This window comes from Odocoileus virginianus, chromosome 10, assembly GCF_023699985.2.
Source record: "Odocoileus virginianus isolate 20LAN1187 ecotype Illinois chromosome 10, Ovbor_1.2, whole genome shotgun sequence".
Lineage (NCBI taxonomy): Eukaryota > Metazoa > Chordata > Mammalia > Artiodactyla > Cervidae > Odocoileus > Odocoileus virginianus.
In genome coordinates this window covers 15,930,883-15,957,735 of record NC_069683.1, presented here as the reverse complement: position 1 = coordinate 15,957,735, position 26,853 = coordinate 15,930,883, and the positions used below count along the sequence as shown (strand labels likewise).

Here is a 26,853-nt window from a genome sequence, read left to right as displayed (position 1 = left end):
GAGCGAAGGCCAGTGCACTTCTGACCACCACGACCTCTCCCTTCCCTGCCTCTGTTTTGACCTTTTATCTTGTCAAAAGGTATTGCTGGTTAATCTGTTGTGCTTAGAATTCATCATTAGAGTCACAAGGCTGACTCTTTACTCACAGAATATTCAAGGCAGTCACCTCAGAAGACTACAGTTTTCTACACTCTTTCCCCACTCTGAGTTCTGAAGGAAGTTTCCAGAACTCCCACAGTAAGCCTGTCATGTTCACCAGAATACTCCTGAGGGTGACAAATCTTTGCCTTGTTAAGACGGATGGAATTTTTGGAAAAGGCTGACAGTCATTTGGGTCCAAAGCTGGTGACTAAGGTGGGTGATCAAGCTGGGTCACTCTGGGGACAGAAACGAGCTGTGGTCAGAGAGAAATGAGCCTGAGCTTTCCCCATAGTTTTAAAGCTATGTCAAAGGAGCCGCAGCTGAAGAAAAGACAGAATCGTCTGAGCACGTCAGCCCCCTCCCAAGGCGACTATTGTACAGGGGCCCCTGCGCTACGGAGGAGGTTTTCATCCCCTTTACTTTAGCTCTGAGAATCTGATGAAGGCTTTAGACCTCCTCTCCAGACAAACGCCCATCTCGTGCATATGATTTCAGGAGGCCCGTGGGCCCCCGCCGAGGTCGAGCCAAGGACCCCAGTTAGAGCTTCTCTTCGGAGTGCACACACTTACCAGTGTGAAGGCAGCAGGCAGCAACAGGTCAGCTTTCCTTCCTTCCTTCGTTTCTGCCCACACACCTCACCCCGAGCCCAGCCCAGGTCCTTGACCTAACAGATCCTCCAGGAGGCCCACGTGAGCCCCTGTCCGCTCGCCGTCAGCCCGAGACCGCCTCTGTGGACGAGGGCCCCTGTGGCCAGCTTGTCCCGTCAGCAGCTGGCCGGGGACAGTGCCCTCCGAGCATGCTGAGCCTTCTCGGGATGGCCGGGCTTCAGCCTCCGCGAGGTTCCTGCTTGGGAAGGAGCCTCGCTGCTCCAGTTGGACTCGGGGCGCCTTAGGGGTCAGGGCCGGGAATGACCTTTACTTTGGGTGCCGGAGGGCCACGACAGACCAGCTCCCGCGTCCTTGGCGCCCCTCCCTTCAGGCACCTGGCAGGATGCTCTGAACCTCCGCCAAGGGCGCAGGGGTGGGAAACGCCTGCCATGAGCCCTGGCGGCCACAAGAGGGCGCCATTTGTCCTGAAAGCCCAGGCGTCTGGCTGGAGTCGTGACTCCCACCTTCACCCCGCCACCCCCGTCACCCCCGACACCCACGCAGGCTCGCGGTCATGTTAGGTGCTGACGGCGGGCGGGGACAGAGCCTGGGGTGCAGGTGGCCGCCAGCTGAGACAGACTGTCCCCCAGCGACCTGCTTCTTACCCAGGCGGGTGCGATGGCCACAGCCACCCCCGAAGCCTCTGAGCTCTCAGACCTTTTATAAAGGGGCTCCCTCATCTAACTTTCTCTTTTCTTTGTGGCAAAAGCAACCCACGTTCAAAGGGGGAAATGAGAATATTAAGATGTGCAAAGGACACCTTGCAACCAGCCCTTACTCAAAAGCCAGTCTGGTCACCACGACAGGAGGATGTTCGGCCTGGGACCCTCAGGAAGGTAACAAGAGTCGGGGAGCCTCTCACGGAGAACGGGGGTGCCTTTGTGTTGAGGGGTATCTCAGCAGCGTGCATAGAGTCGGTGATGCTGCCAGGGTTCCAAGCCACAGGTGCCCAGAGGGAGAAGTGTGTGGCTGGGGAGAGGAGGGAAGGAAGCTGGTCCCCAGCGAGCAAGGCGTGCCCGCCCGTGTATCACACGCCCACGCTCATGGGTGCTGTTGTAAGCGAGAGGATCTGAGACCCAAAGGGGCTCACTCCCTCTGGGTCGCGCAGCCAGTGAAGCGCCGGAGCCCCCGCTCCGAAGTCAGGATGTCTCGCTCCAGAAGCTGCCGCCTTTACGAACACTGATGCTGGGCCTTTGGGAGCAAGGGTCTGTCCTCAGGCTCAGAGAACGGGACCCAGCTCCGCAGCCCACCTGCACCCACAGCATCGCCCACATCCCGAGTTGGCAGGACAGGCGCAAGCTAGGAGGGACCCTCGGGCCGTTGACCTCTGGGCCTGACTTCATGGCCCCTGCCCTAAACCTAGCTGTCAGGAGGCCTCAGAGGGAAAGAGCTGGGCGTTCGGGCAGGTCCTCAGGATGCCCACAACTTGCTCAGCCAAGGGTCTCCCACGTGGCCCGGCGAAAACCGTTCTCTCTTGTCTCCCCTCTGAGGCTCTGCAGAATGGGTCTACAGAGACTGGACTCTTCTCCGGAAAGAAGCCCCTGCAGCCCTTCCTGGGGGTGGGGGTGGGAGTAGGGGGGGACAGGCTGCTCCGAGAACAGCCCCCACCGCGCCCGCTCCCAACCTCTCTTTCTTAGGACACCTCCTCCCAGTTTCAGCCTGGAGGCCCCGGGAGAGGCCGCCCCTGGTTGCCAGGGCAACCGCTCCATTGTTTTCTGCCGCCGGAGTGGAGCCTGCAGCCCCCACCCCCCCCCACCGGACCCGCTCCCCAACCCAGTCCCTAGACCCCCACTCTCCCTACGGTTCTTGAGCCGGTGGAGCCCGCAGGGCCCCACTCTACTCCTCGGGGCCTCTTTGTCACAGCAGGATGCTGAGGAGGGGGAGACAGGCAGACTGGTCACCATGCCAACATCACTTTGCCCACATCCTCGGAGGGCGGGGAGGGGCTGGGGCAGCCGCTCATCCAGCCAGCTGGGGAGGGGTTTGTCTCTCCCCTGGGTCACCTGCCAAGGGCCCCCCGGCTGCCGGCCAAGCCACAGGCCTCGGTGTCCACGGCTGGAGGGGATTTCTCTGGCTCTCTGCTTTTCACCCAGTTTGCTCCGTTTTCCCTCAGTGAAGCGCAGCTCGGAGCTCAGGCTTCACACCCATCCTGAAGTTTCACCAGCAGATGGGGCCTGGGCTATGGGAGAGGAGCCAGGCTATGCCCCGGCCACCCAGCCAGGAGCCCGGGGCCACGGTCCCTCCCCCATTCACTCCTTCACTCACTCATTCATTCAACAGCATAACCCCGGGGCTGACTCAGGACCACTTCAACATTATTAAAACCACTTTACAGAAGGAGAACTCCTACTGCAAGAGGTAAGTGGCCCAAAGTGCCCCAAATATTGTCAGAGGCAGGATTTAATCTCAGGTCTGGCTGCCCCTAGTATTGCTGCCTGTAAGTCAAGACTACATTCCCCCACCATTGACAGTATCTGGACTACCTCGGGCACCATACGTAGATTGATTATTGACTAGAAAAATAAAGTCATTGCAAGGAAGTTAAGGGCAGGGTGTTTTGCACATAGTAGCTGCTTAATAGAGTGGATGCAGGATGGATGGATGAACCGATTCACGTAGAGTATTAAGGGCAACTGTTCATTCACTCCTTCATTCATTTGTACATTCATTCAGTGAATAAGTACTGAGGACTTCTGTGTGCCAAGCATTGTGCCGGGACTGTGGACATGGGGAAACAGTACATCTCTGGTCCCAAGTCTGGGGAGAGCGGTGGACAGGTAACCTGCCCATTACAGTGCAGTGGCGTGAGAGCTACAGTCGGGGAAGGACATCTCTCATCTTCTGAATCACTGAGTCACAGACCCTCTGGGCTGAAACAGATCATAAAATTCTTCTAGTTCCACTTTTATGCTTCAGTCATTTCATGTACCTCCATCACCATTTTTGCCACATCTACCTAGCACTCACTGTTAATATAATAATAATGTGTTATTATATTATATAAATATCAGTAATATTTTTCTTTAAACTGACTCACTTATTAAGCTCTAAAATGATTACATAAGATGGAAACTTTATATCACTACCAGACATGGAAGACCATGGAAAATCCATTCACTGTAAACAAAACAATGTGATTAAATTCAAGGGACATATAGTTGCTGCCAGTGGACCCTGATTCTAAGACCCACTCTCTTAAAAGGGAAATTCATAAGGATCAGTGAGGGTGTTAGAAACACGGGCACCAAGCTGATTCCTTCTCTTTGACTTCAAAAGGCTTAGAAGAGAATTACAGTGGGAGGAACCTTCTTAGTGGGTGCTTTAATGTTATTTAGGGGCTGGCAGGCGGCGAACCACTGAACTTCATGTAAGGAGCCATAGGTTGTGGCCACACTTGACAAGCACTGGTGGGCCTTGCCCATCCCTGCACTGGTTACTATGTCCCCGTGGAGGGGCCGCATGGATGAAAGGACATGCTGGGGCTTCTGGATGACTTCCCTGTGAAGCCCCCTGGGGGCTCCATGATAGTACCCCCTCTCTCCACCCCACCTGCCACCTCCAGATCGGCACCAACTGGTCTCCCCCTCAAGAGGGGCGCCCCAGAGGCAGAGAGTCACCCCTCCCCAGCCCTTTGTACGATGCTCAGCAGGGTCCCGACCACTGACGTGATTCAGGGGCCTCCTCTGGATTCTGTAGGTGGTTGACTTCTGACACTTTCCCTTCCAAGCATAAGAGGAAAAACAAACAGGCTAGATTTGTGCACGGAGAAAGGAGGATCTGAGTGTCCAAATCCTATCCCCTCCCTAAAACACACACGCACCCCTGTTGCCAATACCTGAAAGTCCACTGTTACTGCTTCATTCCTTCGCACTTATAATAAAAAGGCATTCGAGAAGAGAATTTGTTTATTGTACACTCTGATCAATTTACATGAAATGTCCGAAACAGGCAGATCATAGAGACAGAAAGTAGATGAGGGGTTTCCCAGGGCCAGAAGTGATGGGGGGTTGGGGAGTACTAAAGGGTATGGGTGTTGAGGTGATTAAAATGTTCTATAATTGATTGTAGTGATGGTTGTACAACTTATATGTGAATATAGGAAAATTTAAAGTGCGACATTTAAATGGGTGAATTGTACAGTATATGGGTGGTATCTTGATGAAGCTGTTATGGGGGGAGAGAGAATGAGGAGGAGGAAGAAGTGAAGGGGTTCTTTAGGAACCTGGTGATGGAAGATAGCGCTGTCAGTGCTATTCCGTCCTGTCCCCTTTTACTGTCAGATCGAACCTGTCTATTGGTCCCCTCAGTCCATCTTCTATTTCTTCTACTTGCCCCTGACTTAGTAATAATTACAGCCAATATATCTGAGTGCTAATATGTGCCTAGTATTATCGTCCTTAGCGATCTTCATTTAATCCCTCCCTGAGGTCACTTGCTCACAGAGCACATTTACTAAGGCCCCCTTTTGTGAAGGTTAGACGGACTGGGTTGTTTCTTGGTTTCCTAGAGTTACTTCCAGACCCCCTGCCTGTCCTCTTTACAAAACCACGTCATTTGCTTGTAGCATCACCACCACCTCACTTCTGTGTCATCTACCAGCCTACAGGATCGCCTCCAGCCCGGACCTTCCCCCAGAATGTGCACACCTGGCTCATTCACAGGGTTCATCCCCACACTGTTCTCACCTTCACCGATTTCCACATCCAGGCTGAGGGCTTCTCAGCTTGCACCAGCTCCGCTCAAGTTGATGCCTCATCCAGGCTGCACTTGAGTCAGCAAGGCTGCGTGTGGACCTCACTCACAGTCCTTCACAGCTGCTCCGTCCCGAGTCTCAGGCTCTGGACGCCCCTCTCTTATATGATGTCCTGGCCTTTCACAGCCCTCTCCCATCCACTCCATCTGAACTTGTGCTTCGGCTTCATGAGGTCTTCCATCCCCAGACCACCAGAATCACTCCTTCACTTGAGCTCTTCCTCCTCCTCGAAGTCCATCCACCTCTGAGAACTTGCTCCTTCCATCACTTGCCATATTCTTTGCATCTTCCATCTCTCCCATTCCATCATGCTGCTTTCTTGGCCTGCAAACCTCTCTATTCTGAAAGTCCTCCATGAATCCTGGTATCTCCTAACTCTTCTTTCCTTTATCACCAAACGTCCTGCTGGAGTTCTGTCCTCACTGTCTCTTCACAGAGCAGCTCTATTCCTATTTATCGCAAGGATCAGAAAGTGAATTTTTAAAGATGTGGCTTTGACAGAACAAAGGGCAAAGGCCAACCACAGTTTGATAATCAGGAGGATTAGAAGGACTATGGGGTGGGCTGATTGCTTCTCCCCATTCAAGAGAGAATAAACAGAATAATAAGCCCAGGGCATTAAATCGATGGCTCAACAGTCAGAGAATCAAGGGCTTCCTTTAACTGTCTTAAGAGAATATCTGATGAATGCCCTAAAATCATATGTTATCTCTCACAGCTAGTGAGTAGCCAAAAGCCAAATATAGGTTCTTATCCTGTAAGTTGCTGATTTACAAAATAGACTGGATTCACAGCTCACCGTATTTCTAATGGGAAATTTTAGGGCAATGATTAGGGGCTTCCTGAGTAGCTCAAATTGTAAAGAACCTGTCTTCAATGCAGGAGGCCAGGGTTCAATCCCTGAGTTGGGAAGATTCCCCTGGAGAAGGGCGTGGCTGTCCACTCCAGTATTCTGGCCTGGAGAATTCCATAGACAGAGGAGCATGGTGGGCTATAGTCCAAGGAGTCGGACACAACCTAGCAACTAACACACACATTAGGAAAGACCAGAGTCTCAAAATATTAGAACAGTGGTACTTAGGAGAGGCAGTTAAATCCGAAGACCCGAGACCACGAAACTGCACCAGGCTTCGCTCACCAGCAGAAACAACCCCTCTGACCCTGCCTCAGGAGATTGGTCTTACCTTATCTGATGATTCCGTGACTGTCCCCCACCCCAGAGACTCACATGTCCCCAGATCCAAGGCCAACGGCAATCTCCATGTGACCAGGGAGCCAATTATAAAAGTGTGTCCAGTAGACACTCTGATGCTAAAATGTGCGAATTTATGTATCAATGAAGACCTGGAGAATATTCATAGGAATATGTTCAAACTATGCTGCAGTATAAAGAGTATAAAGGAGAGAATGTAGTTTTAAATCTGGCTGAATTTTTCAGTATATTTGCGTGGCTTACCAGAGATTCTGAAGCTGATGCTACCAGCTCAAGAATCTGATCAAAGTTTTATTGTTACTTCAGTTGGCAAACTGAAGCCTCGACTCGGTGATAGTCAAATGAAACTGACATGCCAAAAAGCTCCTGGGTATAATGTAGGAGAAATCCAAAGACTTGGGGAACTGGGTCTGATGAAGTGGATTCTCACTTCTGACTGGTCTATCCAAGCTTTAACTACAGATCTTCCTCAACTTACGAGGCAGTTGTGTAAGCTCATGGTAAGTTGACAATATCATACATTGAAAATGCTTTTAAGACATCTGACCTACCACATGTCATAGCTGACCCTAATCTATCTTAAACACGTGCAGAACACTTACGTTAGCCTACAACTGGGCAAAATCATCTAATATAAAGTCTACAATAAAGTGTTTAATATCTTATGTAATTTACTGAATGCGAAAGACAGAATGGTTCTAAGTGTTCCAACAGTTTACCCTCGTGATTATGTGCTAACTGGGGGCTATGACTTGCCACTCATGCCCAGCATCACAACAGAGTACCATATACATGTTGGTTGCCCAGAAAAAAAAAAAAAGCCAATCTCAGAATCGGAGGTGCAGTTTCTATTGAACACATACTGCTTTTGCACCATCATAAAGAGGAAAAATTGTTAACCATCAGAAGTCAGGGACTGCTTGTACATCCCCTGAGAGAGACCAGAGGACTCCCCTTCACCAAGGCATCAAGAAATTCCTAGAGGAGAACCTAGCTTCCTCTAAAAGTGCTGGAGCTGCAGCTCTCTATATGTTGGGGGTGATGATGGGAGACACTGCCGTTGAAATACGTTCATGGGTACTAACGGGGATAATGAGATCCAGTACTGGCTCTGTAGTGACACTAAGTGACCACTCAAGCTGGACAAAAAGGCAGCAGGGCCAGAGTGACGGTGAGAAGAGAGTGACTCACAGGGGACTTCAGTGGTGGCTCAGTGATCATGCAGACCAGGGGCTAGACCACATGGAGCACTGCATTAACATCCTGCTGGATCTGCAGAATTAAAAACACGCCAGAGCTCTAGAGAGCTGAGACAAAGTCTCGGGACATCAGAGGGTCACAGGTTGTCACTAAATTCCCACGCTTAAGTCAGGTGAATAGAGAAACTGTGTACTCTGTACCATATGACATTATAATTTTATATCGTACATCTTCCCCCCAACTTTTCCCCAAGGGAACTGTGGCTATTTAGTAGAGTGAGTGTAACATGGGGAAAAGAGGAAAAGACTTTTCAGGGGTTATTGCTGGCACTGAGTTAGTACTAATCCCAGGTCATGGGTTGAGTGGAAATTAATGAAGAACAGGGGATAAATGATTTGGGGTCCAAATCTTTACACAGTGGCTCCATCCTGCGGTTGTTTCTCCAGGTCCTGAATCTATAGGTGGAATATGTATGTTCAGTGACAGGCAGAATTTCCTATGGGTTCTCTGCCTGACCTATGGGTTAAGGGCCATCATGATAGGAAGGACCAAGTGACAGCGCCCGATGAGCCCCTCCTTAACAAAACAGTAAACAAAAGCCAATACCACATTTCTAGAAGAATCACAGAGGTTGGTAACACTGAGACCTGAAGAACACAGGACTGATGACCCAGTGGCATGCAGGAATCAGCTCATACAGCCCCATTGATATTATTTATTCATAGGAATTGTTATGTGACTGTCAACCTTGCCTTGAAACTTCATCTTTGGTAGCTTTAAATTGGCCATGATTAGACTATTTAAACCATGAAATCGGCAAACACTAAAATCAGGGCTTTTTTTTTATCCTTTCAGAGCCAGTCTGCCAGCAAACTAGAGGCGATCCCCATCGTATCCTTATTTAACCTACCTGTTTGGCTTTGACCGGATATATCTTGGAATTGGAGAATGATGGCAGATTATGTAAGATCAGACTGTGATTTCAACTGCTGTTGCTGTTCTACACCTGGCCAACTCATGCACCATATAAACAGAGCAGCTTCTGATGCCTACTGTGGTTGGATGGTTGATGAATGCATGGATGGATGATGGAAAGTGAATGCGTGCCACTCACAATAGCTAAGATACAACCTAAACATGATGATGACTGAATGACTAAAGAGAATGTGGTACACACAATGAAATATTATCATTCAGCCATAAAACAAGAAGGAAATCCTAGCATTTGATGATATGGATAAACCTGGAGGGCATCCCAGTGAAATAAGCCAGACACAGAAGGACAAATATGGATAATCTCACTTATATGTGGAATGTGAAGTAGCCAAACTCATATAATCAGACAGTGGAAGGGCAGTTGCTGGGGTAGGTTTGGGGTGGAAAGAGGGAGGTGTTGTTCAAGGTGTCCAAAGCTTCAGTTGTGCAAGATGAGTAAGTTCCAGAGATCTAAGGTACAACGTGCAACGTGGTAGCTACTGTTAACAATACATTATTTACTTGAGATAGGGAAAGGAGGGAAAGGAAGGGGGAAAATGGCAACTCTGTAAAGTGATGGCTATGATAATAAGCTTGATAGTGGTGACCATTTCACAATGCATGCTAGTATCAAAGCATCATCACAGGGACGTCCCCGGCAGTCCAGTGGTGAAGACGCCATGCTTCCCCTCCAGGAGGGCAGAGCTCCACCCCTGGTTGTGGAGTGAAGACCCTGCATGCCACAGGGTCCAGTCAAAAAAACATCAAATTACATGTCTTAAATATATATCGTTCCTATTTGTCAGTGATAGCTCAATAAAGCTGAAAAAAGAGAAAATTATGAACAAGACTATGGTAATTGCTTCCAGTATCATATAGACAGATTGGTACGCTGTCCAATGAGACTGAATTGACCTATAACCTGTATGGTTCATTAAGTATTATTATTAAATATACTGCACAATCTGTTCTCTTTGATGGCCTGGAAATATGTTTGGTAAAGAAGTCACCTGCCAAGTAGAAGACGCAGGTTCAGTCCCTAGGTCAGGAAGATCCTCTGGGGAAGGAAATGGCAACCCACTCCAGTTTTCTTGCCTGGGAAATCCCATGGACAGAGGAGCCTGGTGGGCTACAGTCCATGGGGTCACAAAAAAGGCAAACAGGACTTGGCGACTAAGCAACAACTGCCAAATACATTTGGATGATAAAGTCCTTTGCAATACTATACCAATGCAGACCTTATGTCAGCTGTAAAATGAAAAGAGTAACCCCTATGAATGTCCAGTTCACAATAATCAAATAAAATCATATATGAGAAAGAACACTAAACTTCAGTGCCCTACCTTAAAAGATGGAAGAGGCTCAACACTAGGTGGTTTTTATACCCAAGACTGAAGTGGAGAATCTTTCAGTTCAGTTCAGTCCCTCAGTCGTGTCCGACTCTTTGCAACCCCATGGACTGCAGTACACCAGGCTTCCCTGTCCATCACCAACTCCCTGGCAATTATTTACATTATTCAAGGATGAAATTCTACTGTTATTAATCAGCTTGATCAAATCCTTTAATTGTATATTAGGCTTACATCTGATTTCAGCTGAAATTAAAGATGGATGGATGGATGGCAGTTTGTATGAAGGGATAGTTAAGTCAGGTAGGAGCATGCTACTGTTGTTGATTAGAATTTAAGTGTGGGGATAAAGGTATGTATCCCTGTACGGCAGAGAATGAAAAACTAAAAACTTCCCAAACTCCTTTATAGCTAGAGTTTAGATTGTGACTTAGGTTCTGCAAATAAGAAACACCTCATGAGGCTTGAATTTGAACCCTTGGCCCTGTACTCAGTTACTGTCCCAACTTCCTGATCCCTGCATGATAGCTAAGTGTCCCAAGTCAACAGTGTGAGCTTTCAGACTCCCCAATTTCTTTCTCTTTTTTTTTGGCTATGCTGCGCAGCATGCAGGATCTTAGTTCCCTGACCAGGGATCAAACCCATGCTCCCTGCAGTGAAAGCAGGAGTCTTAATCACTGCACCACCAGGGAAGTCCCTCCTCAACTCCTTGACTGTGATAGAAGGGGTAGGTCCCCTGGGAGATGAGTGATCATCTGGGTTCATTCCTGGAATCTCAGTTTAGAGTTTCCAGTGATTTTTGTAAGCAGCCAATTGACTGCATTAAGTCCTTCTCCTCTTAAAATAGCTACAAAGGGTTGTTAACTGCAACTGAACTCTGACTAATACAGCCTTTTCAAGTTTTTCTTCCCCTCATCATTTCTACTATCTAGCCACCTTCCATCACACTCCCCAGAGATGAATCATCTCTCACATTTTAGGGGAAAAAAAAAGACAACATCATTGAGGAATTTCTCTAATTCCTGCTGATCCATCTAAGGTTTCTGGACCTACTACTATCTCCACTGCATCGTTCCTGCATGGATGACCCAACCATCTTTGCTCTGGATCCCACCCTATTCATCTCCGGAAGTCTTCTCTTTCTTCACTGCATATTTGACCTCTTCCTCCTGCTGTTCTGCTCATTCACTATAGAAACACCGTCAAATCTTTCTCAAAGAGGAAAAAAAAAAAAAACAACTACAAATCGTCTGTCCCCCTCTAGCTACAGTCTCTTTATCTTCTTCTACTACCAAGCTTTCTAAGAGAATCACCCACACTTCCTCCCCTTTCAGTTCATTCCTTATCTATGCAACTTAAACTTTGCTGCGTTCACTCCACTAAAACTGACCCACTGAAGCAGTCAGTGACCACCAAATAGCCAATCCAAAGATTTCCTTTACTCATTTTTTATTCTCAGTCTCCGAGGGGCATCTGATGGTGTTAACTCCCTCCTCCTGATGTCCACCAGACTTTCTCCAGGGTAACCTCACTGACCTTTCTCCATCTCGTTTGGAGGCTTCTCATCCCACACATGGAATGACCTTCTCTTCAAGGCTTTGTCCCTGAGCCCTACATTTTCTTTTTTCACTCTAAAGTTTCACTCTAGGGACTTCCCTGGTGGTCCAGTGTTTACAACTCCATGCTTCCACTGCAGGGGGGTGGCGCAAGTTCCACCCCTGGTTGGGGAACTAAGATCCCATGTGCCGAGAGATGGGAGAAAAAAATAAATAGGTTCATCCTAGGTAGCTTCGGACTTCCCTGGGGGCTCAGATGGTAAAAAATCTGCCTGCAATGCGGGAGACCCAGGTTTGATCCCTGGGTCAGAAAAATCTCCTGGAGAAGGGAATGACTACCCACACTAGTATTCTTGCCTGTAGAATCCCATGGACAGAGGAGCTGCAAAGAGTTGGACACAACTGAGCAACTCACACTTTAGGTAACTTCATCTAAGTCTATCACTTCAACTACTGAGAGCTTCCAGATATATATCTCAAATCCAGACCTTTTCCCTCACTTCCAGACTGTATTTACAATAACTTTCTACTCTACATATCCACCTGATTGCCCCCACAAGCATCTCAACACGTCTAAAAGAGACCTAAGTTTCCCCCAACATCCTCTCTGCCTCCTGAAGTCCCCGTCTTGTAAATATCCCCTTGTCTGGTCGGACGTTCACACCAGATTTCTAGGGATCAGTCTAAAGCCCCTCCCTTGTCTCTCACGACTAAGTTGTCACTAACAGATGCCAACTCTCCCCCCAGGACTCTGCATCCCGGTTTCTCCCCTCTGCATCCCTACTACTTTGGTCCAGTGTTCTGTTCTCTTTCTCTCTCATTCCTGCCTCTGCCCGCTCACTAGTCTCCCTGGCTCCCCTCACAAGCCCCTCAATCCATCCTTCCCACAGAAGCCAAGTCTAATCATATCACTCTGTCCTTCAGTCTCCTGGATGACGTCCCACGTACACCCTGAAAACTTTGTCAAGTATACGTGTAAGGTCACATTCCTTACCGTGGACCCAAGGCCCTTCAAGACCTGGCATCCCTAATCTCATCTTCCTCCACTGGCGCTAAAGCCATACTCTTACACAAACCTGCGGCCCTCACTCACTCTGTGGACTTACCTCCGCACGGGACCCCCTTCCACTTCCTCCCCCCCTGGGCCACTCCTCTGTTATCCTTGGAGACTCAGGTCATGTCACCTCCTCCAAGAAGCCTTCCCTGACCTCCTTGAGTAGCACTGACCATCCTGCTCTTTTTTCTTTTTCATTAATTTTTTGGCTGCCCTGGCTCTTTGTCGCTGCATGCAGGCTTCCTCTACTTGCAGTGAGCAGAACTATTCCTGGTGATGGTGGGCTTCTCACTGTGCTGCCTTCTCTTGTTGCAGAGCACAGGCTCTAAGCATGTGGCCTTCAGCAGCTGCAGTGCACAGGCCCAGTTGCCCTACAGCATGTGGAATCTTCCCAGACCAGGGGTTGAACCCGTGTCCCCCGCATTGGCAGGCAGATTCTTATCCACGGGACCACCAGGAAGTCCCCACGTTGCTCTTTGTGCTACGACCATGCTCTGTATTATTCTCTGCTTCCCCGTAATGTTACATTAAACTGTATCTTACAAGTGTGTTCTAGAGGTAAACATCCATCTATTTGTCATAGCACTTATTAAACTGTGAAAGTGAAAGTCGCTCAGTCATGCCAATTCTTTGCAACCCCATGGACTGTAGCCCACCAGGCTCCTCTGTCCATGGGATTTCCCAGGCAAGAATACTGTAATGGGTTGCCATTTCCTTCTCCAGGGGATCTTCCTGACCTAGGAATCGAATCCAGGTCTCCTGCATTGCAGGCAGATTTTTCAACATCTGAGCCACCAGGGAAGCCCTGTAGTACATATTTTTACATATCTGTAAAAATACATATCAGACCAAGTGTACCTTTGGGGCCAAGATGCCTCTTAGCATTGTCCCTGATACAGAGTCAGCATCTGGTGTGTATTCAATAGATGAATTGGTAAGTTCTCCTTGAATTTCATTTGGTAGATGTGATGGGTCCACTGAGCTTCCATAAACAGATATGTTGGAATCCTAACCCCTAGTACTTCAGAATGTGACCTTATTTGGAGGTAGAGTCTTTACAGATGTAATCAAGGAAAAGTGAGGTCACGGGGGTGGACCCTAATCCAGTAGGACTAATGTCCTTATAAAAAGGGGAAATTTGGACATGCAGACAGACGAGAATCGAGAAAAGACAGTATGAAGACAGGCAGGCAGATGATAGCTGTCTATGTGCCAAGGAGAGAGGCCGAGGGAAGCTCCGACCTCACAATCTCAGAGGGGACCAACTTTGTCGACACTCTTTGAGTTCAGACTTCTGGCCTCAAGAACTGTGAGATGATACACTTCTGTTGTTTAAGCCACCCAGTCTGTGGCACTTTGCTGTGACAACCCAAAGCAAGTAAATACAGTAGGATTTCCTGTGCCTGTTAATCCACTTTCTTTCTCTGACTCTCTAGCCATAAGCTAGTAACTCTGGTCTTCTATCTGGAGTCTGACAGATTTGTTTTTCTAACATCTGTCTCCTATCTCTGTTACCCTGTCTCTCTCTCTCTCTCACACACACACACACACAAGCACACCTCACATGGTCACATGTCCTTTTCTCCCCAGAACTTCCCATTTTCCTCCAGACACTTCCATTTTACCAGCAAGTTCTTCCTTGCTGGTCAAGATTAGATCCCAGGTCACAGCTCCCCTCACTGCTTTCTCATCTTTCTGAGAGTCTCCGGTCAAGAATCTAATTCACCACAACGTTCATGACAGAATAGGGCACCGAAGGCTGTGCCCATGAACCCAGTTCACTGTCTCCACGTCAGGCCTTCCTGGGCCAGAAAAGCATCACTACACCGCTAGCCAGACCAGCGGTTAGGAGCTCCCATAGCAACATCACTTGTTTCTCCTTGCATTCCCACCCATGTTCCCCATGGCACCATCACCAGCTTTTATGACATCAAATCATGCCATTATCCTGTTCAAGACTCTGTAATGTCTCCCCACTGCATGTAAAGCTAAACCTCAACTTGCTCCAGAGGCCCTTCCCACGTTCACTGAACACCTGTCAGACCCATCCAGCCTCAGAATCTTTGAGCATGCCCTTCCCTCTGCTTCCCATGCTCCCTCCCCCACTCCCTTGCCCTTTCCCTGGCTAAGCTTAGCGTCATTTCCTCCAAGAAATTTTCTCTGAAGCTCCACCCAGTATCAGCCTCCTATTAGCTGCTCTCAGAGAAAGGTATAGTTATCTTGCTCCAAGGATTTATCACAGTTTCTACCTATATATATATTTATATTTGTGGCTATGTGATTAATCTCCTCCTTTCCCACTAGACTGAAAACACCATGAGAGCTGGATGTTTATTTTCCCCTCACTGACTCCCCAGCCCCCACCGTAGGGCATGACATACAGTAGGTACTCAATTCAGTTCAGTCGCTCAGTCGTGTCCGACTCTTTGTGACCCCATGAACCACAGCCAGGCCTCCCTGTCCATCATCAACTCCCGGAATCCACCCAAATCCATGTCCATTGAGTCGGTGATGCCATCCAACCATCTCATCCTCTGTCGTCCCCTTCTCCTGCCCTCAATCTTTCCCAGCATCAGGGTCTTTTCCAATGAGTCAGCTCTTCACATCAGGTGGCCAGAGTATTGGAGTTTCAGCTTCAGCATCAGTCCTTCCAATGAATATTCAGGACTGATCTCCTTTAGGGTTAGATACTCAATAAATATTCATTTAAATAACTAAGCGAACTGAGTTCTTCTCCTTAGCCCATTGCCATGGGGGTGAACAGAATCCCTACTGACAGAATTCACATAAGCCTCATCCAACCAAGTGCTGGTGATGACACTGAGCTTATACTACTAACCTCACATTACAGTTTCCATTTGATGTTATTTATTAGATTATTGTATCAGGTGGGGTCCCAGCAGGAAGTGGCTGGTAATATCAGATGTGATAATGGGAGTCTAATAAAGGGGCTGGTTAAATCCTGTGGGTACGGTAAAGGGAACCAGTAAGGAATGAAGCTGTCAACAGTGGGGGCTGTTACCATTCCAAGCTCTGGAGGCCCAAGGGGAAAGTAGGTACTTCAATCTGGAGACAGCTGCTGTCCCAGGTTACCACCTGACAGGAGCTGAGGTCTTTAGAGGAGGAATACAGCCAGCACGTGGAGACTCTGCTGGGAGGGAGCCAGAAAATAAACAGCCCAACTTCACTTTCCTCCCATCTCCCAGTCTCCGCTAAGCAAGTAAGGAAGTGAAGTTGCTCAGTGGTGTCCGACTCTTCGTGATCCCATGAACTGTTGCCTACCAGGCTCCTCCATACATGGAATTTTCCAGGCAAGAGTACTGGAGTGGGTTGCCATTTCCTTCTCCAGGGGATCTTCCTGACACAGGGATTGAACCCAGGTCTCCCGCATTGCAGGCAGTAAAACTGGCTGAGCACCAGGGTGGTTAGGTCTCCCGCTGGTTGATTCTTATTGGTTGAACCCAACAGAAGCCAGAGTGCCTGAGAACCCACTGACACATCCATTAAGATAGGCTTCCAGGTCCCAGGGCAGGATGTTGAAGAGAGGACGGAGAGGAGAAAGTCAAGATCTCCAGCCCAAATCGGAGACCACAGAAACATTGTTACTTAACAGAGGACATTTTTGCTTCTATTTTTCCACTGATTCCATGCTCATTTTCCACAATACATTTTCCAGTTTTTACTGTAGATGGATACTTTCCCCCTCTCTCTTTCTTGCAAAAATTCAGTTTAAGTGACTTGGATTAGGTGGGAGATTTTCTCGCCAACCACCATTGTCATAAGCCCAGTTAGAGGTACTCTTGTCCTTGGTAGAAATTCCACTTTTATAATGTTAAGTCTTAGTTCTGAAAACCTCGTTCTGATCTTTAACACTAGATGGCCATTTCCCACAGCTTGTTTTCTCTGTCAAGTGAACATAAGAATGGGTAAGAGACAAATGTTATTCGGCCTTGCCCTTGGAGGTCCCACTTCTCCCCCTGCAATTCCTGCAGCTTCACAGGGCTTCCAAGTGACCAAGTTCCATTGAGAACCAGCTACTCCCATTCCCCGGTCATCTCCCCAGGGCCCAGTGTGTGCAAGTCCACGAGATGCTTCCGTCCCAGGGATGAGGGCCAACACCATTCTTGCTCTGGGGAGCAGGGTCCCCGGCTATGTTCAGGCCTCCCTTCCCTTCTTGGGATCCTGGGACTCAATAGCTGTGTTTCCACATCTCTGTCCCAACACCCGGCTTCACGGTGCCACACCCAGGCCGCCTCACCCCCCTCTCACCAAGCTCTGCGCTCCGTACCTCGTGCCTCAGACCAACAACTCTGTCATGAAGCCCGCAGGCTGTGAAAAATGCTGACTCCTCTGGGTATCCGCTGAATATGACCTCCCTGAGTTTTAATATTTCCTTTTAGAAGTCTCTTACAGACATCTAAGGGCTTCCCTGGGGGCTCACATGGTAAAGAATCTGCCTGCAGTGCAGGAGACCCAGGTTTGATCCCTGGGTCAGGAAGATCCCCTGGAGAAGGGAATGGCAACCCACTCCAGTGTTCTTGCCTGGAGAATCCCACGGACAGAGGAGACTGGCAGGCTGTCCAGTCCACGGGGTCACAAAGATTCTGACACAACCGAGTGACTAAATAGACACCTAAGAAGCTCTTAGTTGTTTTAGGTAATGCATGCCACTTCTTTCCTTGTTTCTAGAACCTGATCACCTCTCTCTTCTCCCCTCACTTTCAGAGAGATTGTGTCCTTCTCCATGCCCTTCCCCACAGGGTCAGCAGAGGGAAAGTCTACTGCAGAGTCTGTGGCATCTCCTCACCTCCCAGCCCAACACAGGCTCAGACTGGGGGCGGGAGGACCGCGTGTCCAGGAGGACCTCGCCTGGGGCGGTGGTCCCCGTTAGTAACAGCTGGTCTCATAGCTGACTTGTGGAGGAATAGGGCTCCAAAGCAGGACGTCCCTTTGTCCAGGCTGAGGTTTGGGGGGCTTCGAGGGAACGTAGGGATGGGAGGGGGCCACGTAATTGTGGCTGCCCTGCTTTTGATCTAAAACCAGGGACTCCCAATGACCCCAGCCTCCAGCCTGCTGTCTTCCTATCCTTTTCACTGGGATGAATTTTTTTTTCTCCCCTTCCAAATATTTTCAACATCATATTTATATATAAAGCCAAATCCTGAAATCCTAACACAATAAAAAGCCAAGACAGGAGGAAAAATAACAGGGAATAACAGCTCTCAGTCCCAGCCGCAGACAAGAACCCACTCTGACGTCCTTGGGCGCCCGGAGGGTTAACCCTCTGCTGCCCGCGGGGAAGCCACCGGCTCCCCGCCTCCCCTCGGCCCCGCCCACTTTCAGCGGAGGCCCGGGGGTGTTTGCCTTCCGTCCGGCTATAGATAGACGGAGTTAGTTCCCCGTCTTTTGCCAAATCCTACAGGAGCTCATCTCCACCCTCCCCTGCTACTCCCACCCGCACCACCAAAGCTTTTGTCTCAGCGCCTCCTTCCCACGCCAGACAGTCAAAGAAATTTCCCCGGTGAACCGCACCATCCGCCCGACTGCTTTGAGGACACTCGCTGCCTGTGAGTGCTTCTCACCATCACTTGCCTTCTTCCGCACACACCCTCTCCCCAGGAGCGCGAGACAGGCACGCGCCTTCTGCAGCCCACCTCTGGGCCATTAGTGACAGCTTCTGTTGTCCTGTGGGCAGAAAGCAAGTGGACAAAGGACCCCAGAGGATGTAAGCCACACCCCTTGACCGCCTCTGAGAGCCCCCCACCCCCACCCCTCCCCAAGCCAGGCTCCTCCAAGGAGAACAGAGCAGGGAATCCTATTAGAGCCACTCTTTTCTTAAGCAAAGGCCAAGTTGACAGTACAGCTTACCGAGAGAAGCGTTTTCACCACCCCATTAAAATTACACTTGTCTCAATTTTTAAACAAAAGGGAATTGGGGTTGAGGTTCGCCAAACCCCTGGACAGCTTGGTGAGCTAAGAGGACCTGCAGCAGGTTAGAGAGATTCTCTGACAAAGTATGACTAGAAGGCATTCGCATCCGCCCTCCCCCTCCCCCATGCCAGAGGAGCCCCCAGTGGGGTCCACATGCCAGCCAGAACCAGCTGCTCAGGAATTACAGTAAACTGGGGTGAAGCTCCCATGAAGCTGACACCCAGACTGGACAGAACACTTGGGAAAGCAACCTCTCAGGCCCGAGGCTGCAGTTATTGTGACTTAGGGCATGGATCAGCACCAGCTGATTTGTTCAAGTCCCTTGTTAGGGCTGGGGTTGGGGTGTCTACGAGGTGGAGAGGGAGACTTAAAGAGAGGAATAAGTATTACAGACATTGAGAGCTTTTTTGAGAGCTTCTGTCAAAGTGCCAGCACAGAGGTTTCCCTGGTGGCTCAGTGGTAGAGAATCCACCTGCCAATGCAGGAGACGCGGGTTTCATCCCTGGACCGGGAAGATCCCACATGCCTGAGAGCATCTAAACCTGTGCAGCGCAACTATTAAGTCTGTGCTCAAGAACCCGAGAGTGGCAATTACTGAGCCCACGTGTCACAACTACTGAAACCCCTGCACCCTAGAGTCCGTGCTCTGCAACAAGAGAAGCCACAACAATGAGAAGCCTGCACACCGCAGCTGGAGAGTAGCCCCTACTCGCGACAACTCGAGAAGAGCCCATGAGGAACGAAGACCCAGCACAGCCAAAAATAAATTATGGGGGGGAAAAGTGTCAGCACAAAAAATGTTCATTCATTCTTTTCACACCATGTGGACTGCATCCTGGCCACTTGTCCTGAGGATGCAGATCTGTGATGACTCAGACACAACCCTTGTCCTCAGGACAAGATGTTGTCTAGTGTCGATGACTCCACACCAAGGATCTAGTTTCCAGTTTCCAACCTTAATTTCCTGCTCAGTTTCTACATCTGTAAAATGGATGTACCAGGTTTTTTATTACATTATGGAGCAGTGAGAGGAAGAGCTGAAAGTTTATTGTTCAGTTTGAATTAAAATATAACGGGACCAGAAATACCCAAAAGAACTGAAAGCAGAAACTCCAACATATTGTATCCCAATGCTCATAGCAGCATTATTTACAATAACCAAGAGGTGGAAGTAACCTAAGTGTCCATGAACAGGTGAGTGGATCAACAAAATGTATATATGTACAATGGAATATTCTCTTGGCCATAGAAAGGAAGGAAATTCTGATGCACGTTTTAACATGGATGAACCTTGAAAACATCATGCTAAATTAAATAAATCAGACACACAAGAAACAAATTTTGTATGATTTCTCATAAGACATCTGTAGAATAGGAAATTCTTAAAAACAGAAAGCAGAATGGAGTTACTAGGGGATAAGGAGGAGGAGGAAATGGGGAATTATTTTTTAATAGGTACAGAGTTTGTGGTGAAGAAGTTCTGGAAATGGATAGGGGTGATGGTTGTACAACTTTATGAATGTTCTTAGGAGAAGGCAATGGCACCCCACTCCAGTGCTCTTGCCTGGAGAATCCCATGGACGGAGGAGCCTGGTAGGCTGCAGACCATGGGGCCACAAAGAGTCGGACACAACTGAGCGACTTCACCTTCACTTTTCACTTTCATGCCTTGGAGAAGGAAATGGCAACCCGCTCCAGTGTTCTTGCCTGGAGAATCCCAGGGACGGGGGAGCCTGGTGGGCTGCCATCTATAGGGTCGCACAGAGTTGGACACGACTGAAGCGACTTAGCAGCAGCAGCAGCAGCATGAATGTTCTTAATGCTGATAAATTGTTAAAATATTAAACATAGTTAAAATAATAAATGTATGTATCTTTTACTATAAAATTTCAAATATGTACATATGATATTGTGATTTATAGTAAGAAATAAATAGTTGGTCTTCTGACACATAGCTCCTAAAACATTTGGAATTCCCTAAAAGAGTATTAACAGAGAAGGCAATGGCAACCCACTCCAGTACTCTTGCCTGGAGAATCCCATGGACGGAGGAGCATGGTGGGCTGCAGTCCATGGGGTCACACAGAGTCAGACACGACTGAAGCGACTTAGCAGCAGCAGCAAAAGAGGATTAAAGGGGAAAGGACCATCTTTTTATTCACTAGCCCCTATAAACCACACCTGAGTTTGTTAATGAGGTGACTGTTGAAAAACCCCTTAGGATGGCAGCTGGTTGCCAGGGGAACCAACGTTTTGGAGGGCTGGAACTTTCAGCCCCTGACCTGACCTCCAGGGAAGGGGAGAAGAACTGGAGGCTGAGTTAATCATGAATGGCCAACGATTTGATCAACCATGCCTAAGTAATGAAGGCTCCATGCATAAGTGATAGTTTGGGGTCCTGGATGCCTCCAGGTGGCAGAATATGTAGAAGTGCTGGGAGGGTGGTGGCCCAGGGGAACCGTTGGGCTGCACCCCATAGGCCTTCAGGGCCTGCACTTGCCCAACCTCAAGTCCAAACAAAAAGCCTGGAGTCAGTGACAGAGACATCAATGATTTAATGGATGAGGGATCTTACACGTCTGAAGCAAGGTCCGAGAGCAATGCCCCACTGTGCAGAGAGGCAGTTTTCACTCCTGCCCGGAAAGGGGGCGTATGTAGGTTACCAGTTACAGGGCGAATGACATCAGGCTGGCACATTCACCTGCCTCACCTTCAGAAAAACACGGAGGTGGGCTCAATCAGAAAAACTAGGACCCTTTGATAAAGGTCAAAACCAGAAAGAGAGAATAGGACTTGCATTCATGGACAAGGTACTTGCACACACGCAAGATAAAAGCCAACCCAAAGACAAAAGACTCACTTTGATACCATGCTGGAGACTTTACTCTCTTGGCGCCCCATTCCCCCAAAAGGACAGCCACCAAGGACCCCACTTCCTAGGGGATGGCTACCCCGGGACCGTTCGGCCCCGCCAACTTCCCTGTCCCCGTCCTTGTTTCCCGGCATCTTGGCGCTCTCAGGGGTTTCCTCAGTCTCCTAGCTGCTCCGCCGGTTGTTGGGCTGCACCCCACAGGTCTACAAGGCCTGGACTTGCCCAGCTTCAAGACCAAAGAGCCCAGAGTCAGCAACAGAGATGTCAACAGCTTAAGGAATGGGGGAGCCTACCTGTCTGAAGCGATGTCCTGGAACAACACCCCACCATGCGTGGAAAACATCGATAGGCAGGCCAGGTCAGCAGTCTTCACTCCCCGGGTAGGGGGAGGTAACCAGTTATGGGGGGGAGTGATGTCAGGTGGGCTCAATCTACGATGTCAGGTTTGAACAATCACTAGCTGGAGTGGGGGTGGGGCAAATACACAGGAAGGTCAGTCATGTAAATAGGGTATATATGAAGCAGGCACTGGTCGGGCAGGGGATGTAGAGGGCAAGAGAAGAGCCATCTTGGATGGCCTGATCATACAGAAAGGCTTGGAAGCTCCATATCCCCCTCCCCACCACCCCCCACACACATACTTTGCCCTTTGCATCTCTTTGATCTGGCTGTTCCGAGTTATATCCTTTTATAATAAACCAATTCTCTAGTAAGTAAAGGCTTCCCTGGTAGCTCACACAGTAGAGAATTTGCCTGCAATGCAGGAGACCTGGGTTCCGTTCCTGGGTCAGGAAGATCCCCTGGAGAAGGAAACGGCAACCCACTCCACTACTCTTGCCTGGAGAATGCCATGGACAGAGGAGCCCGGCAGGCTACAGTCCATGGGGTCGCAAAGAGTCGGACACCACTGAGAGACTAACACACACACACTAGTAAGTAAGCTGTTTTCCTGAACTCTGTGAGACGTTCTCACAAACGATCAAACACACGGAAGGGTCACGGGAGCCTCTGATCTAGAGCCAGAAGCTGAGAAGCACAGGTGACAGCCTGGACTGGTGCCTGGCACCGAAGCGGGGAGCGGTCCTGCAGGACTGAGGGGCCTGTGGGCCTATGTTAACCACAGGCGCTTACTGTCAGAATTGTGTTCGAATTCTCGGGCACCCAGCTGATGTCTGAAGAGTTGAAGAACTGCTTGGTGGGGAAAAGCCCACACACTTCTGGTGTAAGAGGTATTCAGTGAACAGTGAATAAAGAAAACAAGTGTTCTCCTTTCCATATTTAAAATAGGGCCCATTGAAGGCCAGTTTAGCATGCTAGTATGAATCATAGGGCTGAGCAAGCAGTAGGTGTGCAGGGCACGCTTAATGGATGGTGCTGTGCCAGGGGGTCAGATGTGCATCCAGAACAAAGGCTCTCAGAATTCGGAGGGAGTTCACCTGGGATCAGGTCAGCCTAAAGGTGATCTCCTCCGACCTAGCCCACCCACGCACTAGGCAGACCTCCTCCAACACGTGTTGTAAATTCAAAACCACACAGGAGTCAGGTGCTTCCCATAAACGAGAGAGGAGGCCCGAGAAGAGGGCGTAAGACAGACTGACATCTCTTAAGGGAGAAGCCACAGCTAAGCTCCGTTACTGATATCCAAGACTGTCGGCTAAATGTTGCCGGATCTTCCAACTCTGCAAAAATCAAGCAAGCAAACAAGCTGAAAATCTAGATTTTTAAACAGGAAAATCTCCCAATCCACTGTGGACTCTGTGAAATTAAAAAAAAAACAACAAAAAACAACATCAGCCCAAACAACACACCTTGGGAGTTAAGATCCGTCCAGCCCAATGTACTACCCATTTGAAAAGTCTGTTCTTTCAATTCTAGGAGAATTTCACATACCATCTAACTGGATGGCTATTCAGGATTTTCCTGAATGCCTCTGATGACAGGGGAGCTCACTACTTAATTGGCCAATTCTAATTGTTAGGAAAATCTTATCTTCTTTTGTTTTGGCCCTGAAGCATGTGGGATCTTATCTCCCCAACCAGGGATCAAACCTGCAGCCCCCTGCATTGGAAGGTGGAGTCTTAACCACCAGACTGCCAGGCAAGTCCCAGGAAGATCTTGTCTTAAATAGAAATTTACCTCCTTGCAACTTTCTCTCGCTGTGTTCCGACAACCACCCATGTTCCCTCCCCACCTTAACTAGGAGAACAGCTACCTACCAGGGTCATCAGTGCCAGTTCCCTCCAGAAACTAAATCTTACATCTCAAGATGAGGATAATGATAGTCAACATTTATTGAGCACATATATGCCAGACACTATTCTAAGCACTCTACATCTATTAGTTATCTTATCCCTCATGAGAACCCTGTGAGAGATACTATTACAAACACATCTTACAGACAGGGAAACTGTGGACAAATCATGCTAAATAACGTGTCCAAGTCACACAGCTAGTAAGTGGCAGAGCCAGGACTGGAACACAGACAGCCTGACTCCAAAGGGGATGCTCTTAACATTGCGGCACTTGTACAGGGACAATCACACTCATTCAATAATTGTCTGTTGATGCGAAATAAAACAATACCAACTCTTTCTTCTGGAACATGAACATCATGAACAGGTCTCTATAACACCAACATTAGAGATGGGCTCCACCATATGCAAAGATGTGAAAGATGAGAAGGGAGAAATAATGGGCTTCAACCATGGAGAATCAAGTTAGACACTATGCAGAACTTCCTGATGTGAGGGCTTTGCACCACTGGAATACAGAATGAAAAGTTGTGCTTGCTTGCTTGCTTTCTTGGGGATACATTTAAAAAGGAAAGGAAGGAAGGAAGGAGGGGACTAATGTTTCTGGATGGCTCTTCTGTCTGAAGCTATCCAGAAACAAAGACAAGTTTTATCAAGAAATATGGTTGCTGAGAAACTTGCCTTCTTCCAGGTTCTCTTCCTCATGGGTTCCCCTGTGGGAGGCAGAATGATTATTGTCTGGGTATTTGAGCTTACTGTGGTCTCAGGCCCTGATGGATTCCAGACTGAGGACACTGGAAGCAAAGAGATCAAAGATTCACAGATCAAACCCCATATCCTAAAATATAACTACATGGGTCAAAAATTGACACAGTGTATGGTTATGCCAATCAAGACGGCTGTTTTCTTGCTCTCTGCACATCCCCTGATCATCCAGCCCCGCTGCTCTCACATGATGATGCAATCCTCTTTAATTATAGGACTTAATTAGTCCACAGTAATTCACAAGCCCACCTGATGTCAATTCCCCCTATAAATGGTAGCCTCCTTCTCCCCCCAGTAGGGAAGACTGCTGCTGGGTCCTGCCCACTGTCCTCCACACACGCTGCAATGTCACTCTAGGAGCTTTTGTGAACGATCCCCCTGTCTAATAAACCACTGAGGTCTCGGTCACTGTCTCTGGGCTCTTCCTTCCATCTTGAGGTTCAGCAACCACAAACCTTGCAGGCCTGTGGGGTGCAGCCCACACAAAGAATACCCAGAATCAGTGTATCTTAGTGTGGGAAATGGCTGAAGAAGCAACCTCTTCTCATCCAATCTCCCACTCACAGCAAGAATTCTTTCCACAGTGTTCCAGACAGATGGGCACTCACCTGTCGCTGACACTCACCCATCATAGCTCCTGGATCAGTCCTCACACCCTCAAAAACAGGTGAAGTGGATCACAGGTGGGTGCAGGAAAATCTAGAGTCAGACTGAAGGCGAAGACATTGGGAAAGGAAAGTTAGGGAGACAAGGAATCTGATATGGGAATATCTCAGCAGGGACTTTTCATGCATGTCCATGTGAACATGGGACAATTATGAATAAAGCTAGATGGATGCAGTTTGGGAAATTTGGAGCAGTCCATTCTAATCCTATTGCTGAGTGCATTTTTTCCAACACTGTGATGAACTGGATTATATTTCTCTGCTCCACTGATGTTGGACTCGGCCTCCCCACTTGTTTTGGCGAAATGAACACGGGTAGAGTCAATAGCACACCAGTTCTGAGTCAAGGTTCTTAAAAGGCATGGGGCGGGGGTTGCTTCTGCCCATCCCATGAGCTCCTGGCACTCACCATGAGAATACACCCTGAGCGACTCCTGTTTCCAGGCGGTGGTGGTGGTTTAGTCATTAAGTCATGTCCAGATCTTGCAACCCCATGACTATAGCCCATCAGACTCCTCTGTCCATGGGCTTCTCCAGGAAAGAACACTGGAGTGGGTTGCCATTCCCTTCTCCAGGGGATCTTCCCGACCCAGGGATCAAACCCAGGTCTCCTGCATTGCAGGCGGATACTTTACCACCTGAGCCACAAGGGAAGCCCTTGTTCCCAGGAAGATGAGACAAAATAGACCAGACCTGAACCCAGTCCACATCCTGGGGCCAAACTTCGTCAACCTGACATGTGTGTGTGTGTGTGTGTGTGTGTGTGTGTGTGCGCGCGTGTGCGTGCACGCACACACACACTCAGTTGTGTCTGACTCTTCGCGACCCCATGGGCTGTAGCCCGCCAGGCTCCTCTGTCCATGGGATTTCCCAAGCAAGATTAGCGGACTGGGTTGCCATTTCCTTCTCCAGGGCATCTTCCCGATCCAGGGATTGAATCCAGGTCTCCTGTGTTCCAAACACCCCACAAACCCATGAGTGAGAAAAAACTTAATGCTAAATAGCGTAAGCCATTGAGTTTAGGGATGGTTTGTTATACAGCCTTATTGTAACAATACTGACAGATACAGACTACTGTTGGTGAACTGAATAGCTGCTGTTTCTGTCACCCAGCCGCTATTCATGTTTCCTCCTGTCACCACCTTTTCTTGCCTCCTGTAAGCCATCTCCTCTCCATCCCTCAGTCCTGTGCTTTGAGTGGGGAAACTCACCCACAATATACATGCCTTTGGCCTTTGATCAATGGAGCATCACAATCCCCAAACCACAAGTTGTTTAGGAAATACCTGTGCCAGGATTGCTGGGAAAGGTACAGATGTGCTTTTCCAGTGGGCTTGGATCCAGGCAGGTGCAAGATTGGAAAGTCTGGAGCTATCTCACAACTAGACTGAAGGAGCCTAGATGAGAGAGGAGCCAGCCATGAAGAAAGCAGAACCTAGACATGGGGAGGGGCTTCCCACGTGGCACTAGCAGTAAAGAA

The 26,853-nt window shown here is 48.7% G+C and overlaps 1 long non-coding RNA gene across 3 annotated transcripts; it reads left to right on the top strand.

Moving 5' to 3' along the window:
* Window positions 1-1,338: 1,338 nt before the first annotated feature.
* On the top strand, window positions 1,339-9,000 carry LOC139037009 (uncharacterized). Of its 3 annotated transcripts, none has more exons than XR_011489784.1 (3): window positions 1,339-1,624; window positions 3,069-3,146; window positions 8,810-9,000. It is a non-coding gene; the product is annotated as an uncharacterized lncRNA (long non-coding RNA). The 3 variants fall into 3 exon arrangements; XR_011489783.1 differs by lacking the exon at window positions 1,339-1,624 and adding an exon at window positions 1,761-1,993; XR_011489782.1 differs by lacking the exon at window positions 1,339-1,624 and having other exon boundaries at window positions 2,741-3,146.
* Window positions 9,001-26,853: the final 17,853 nt, after the last annotated feature.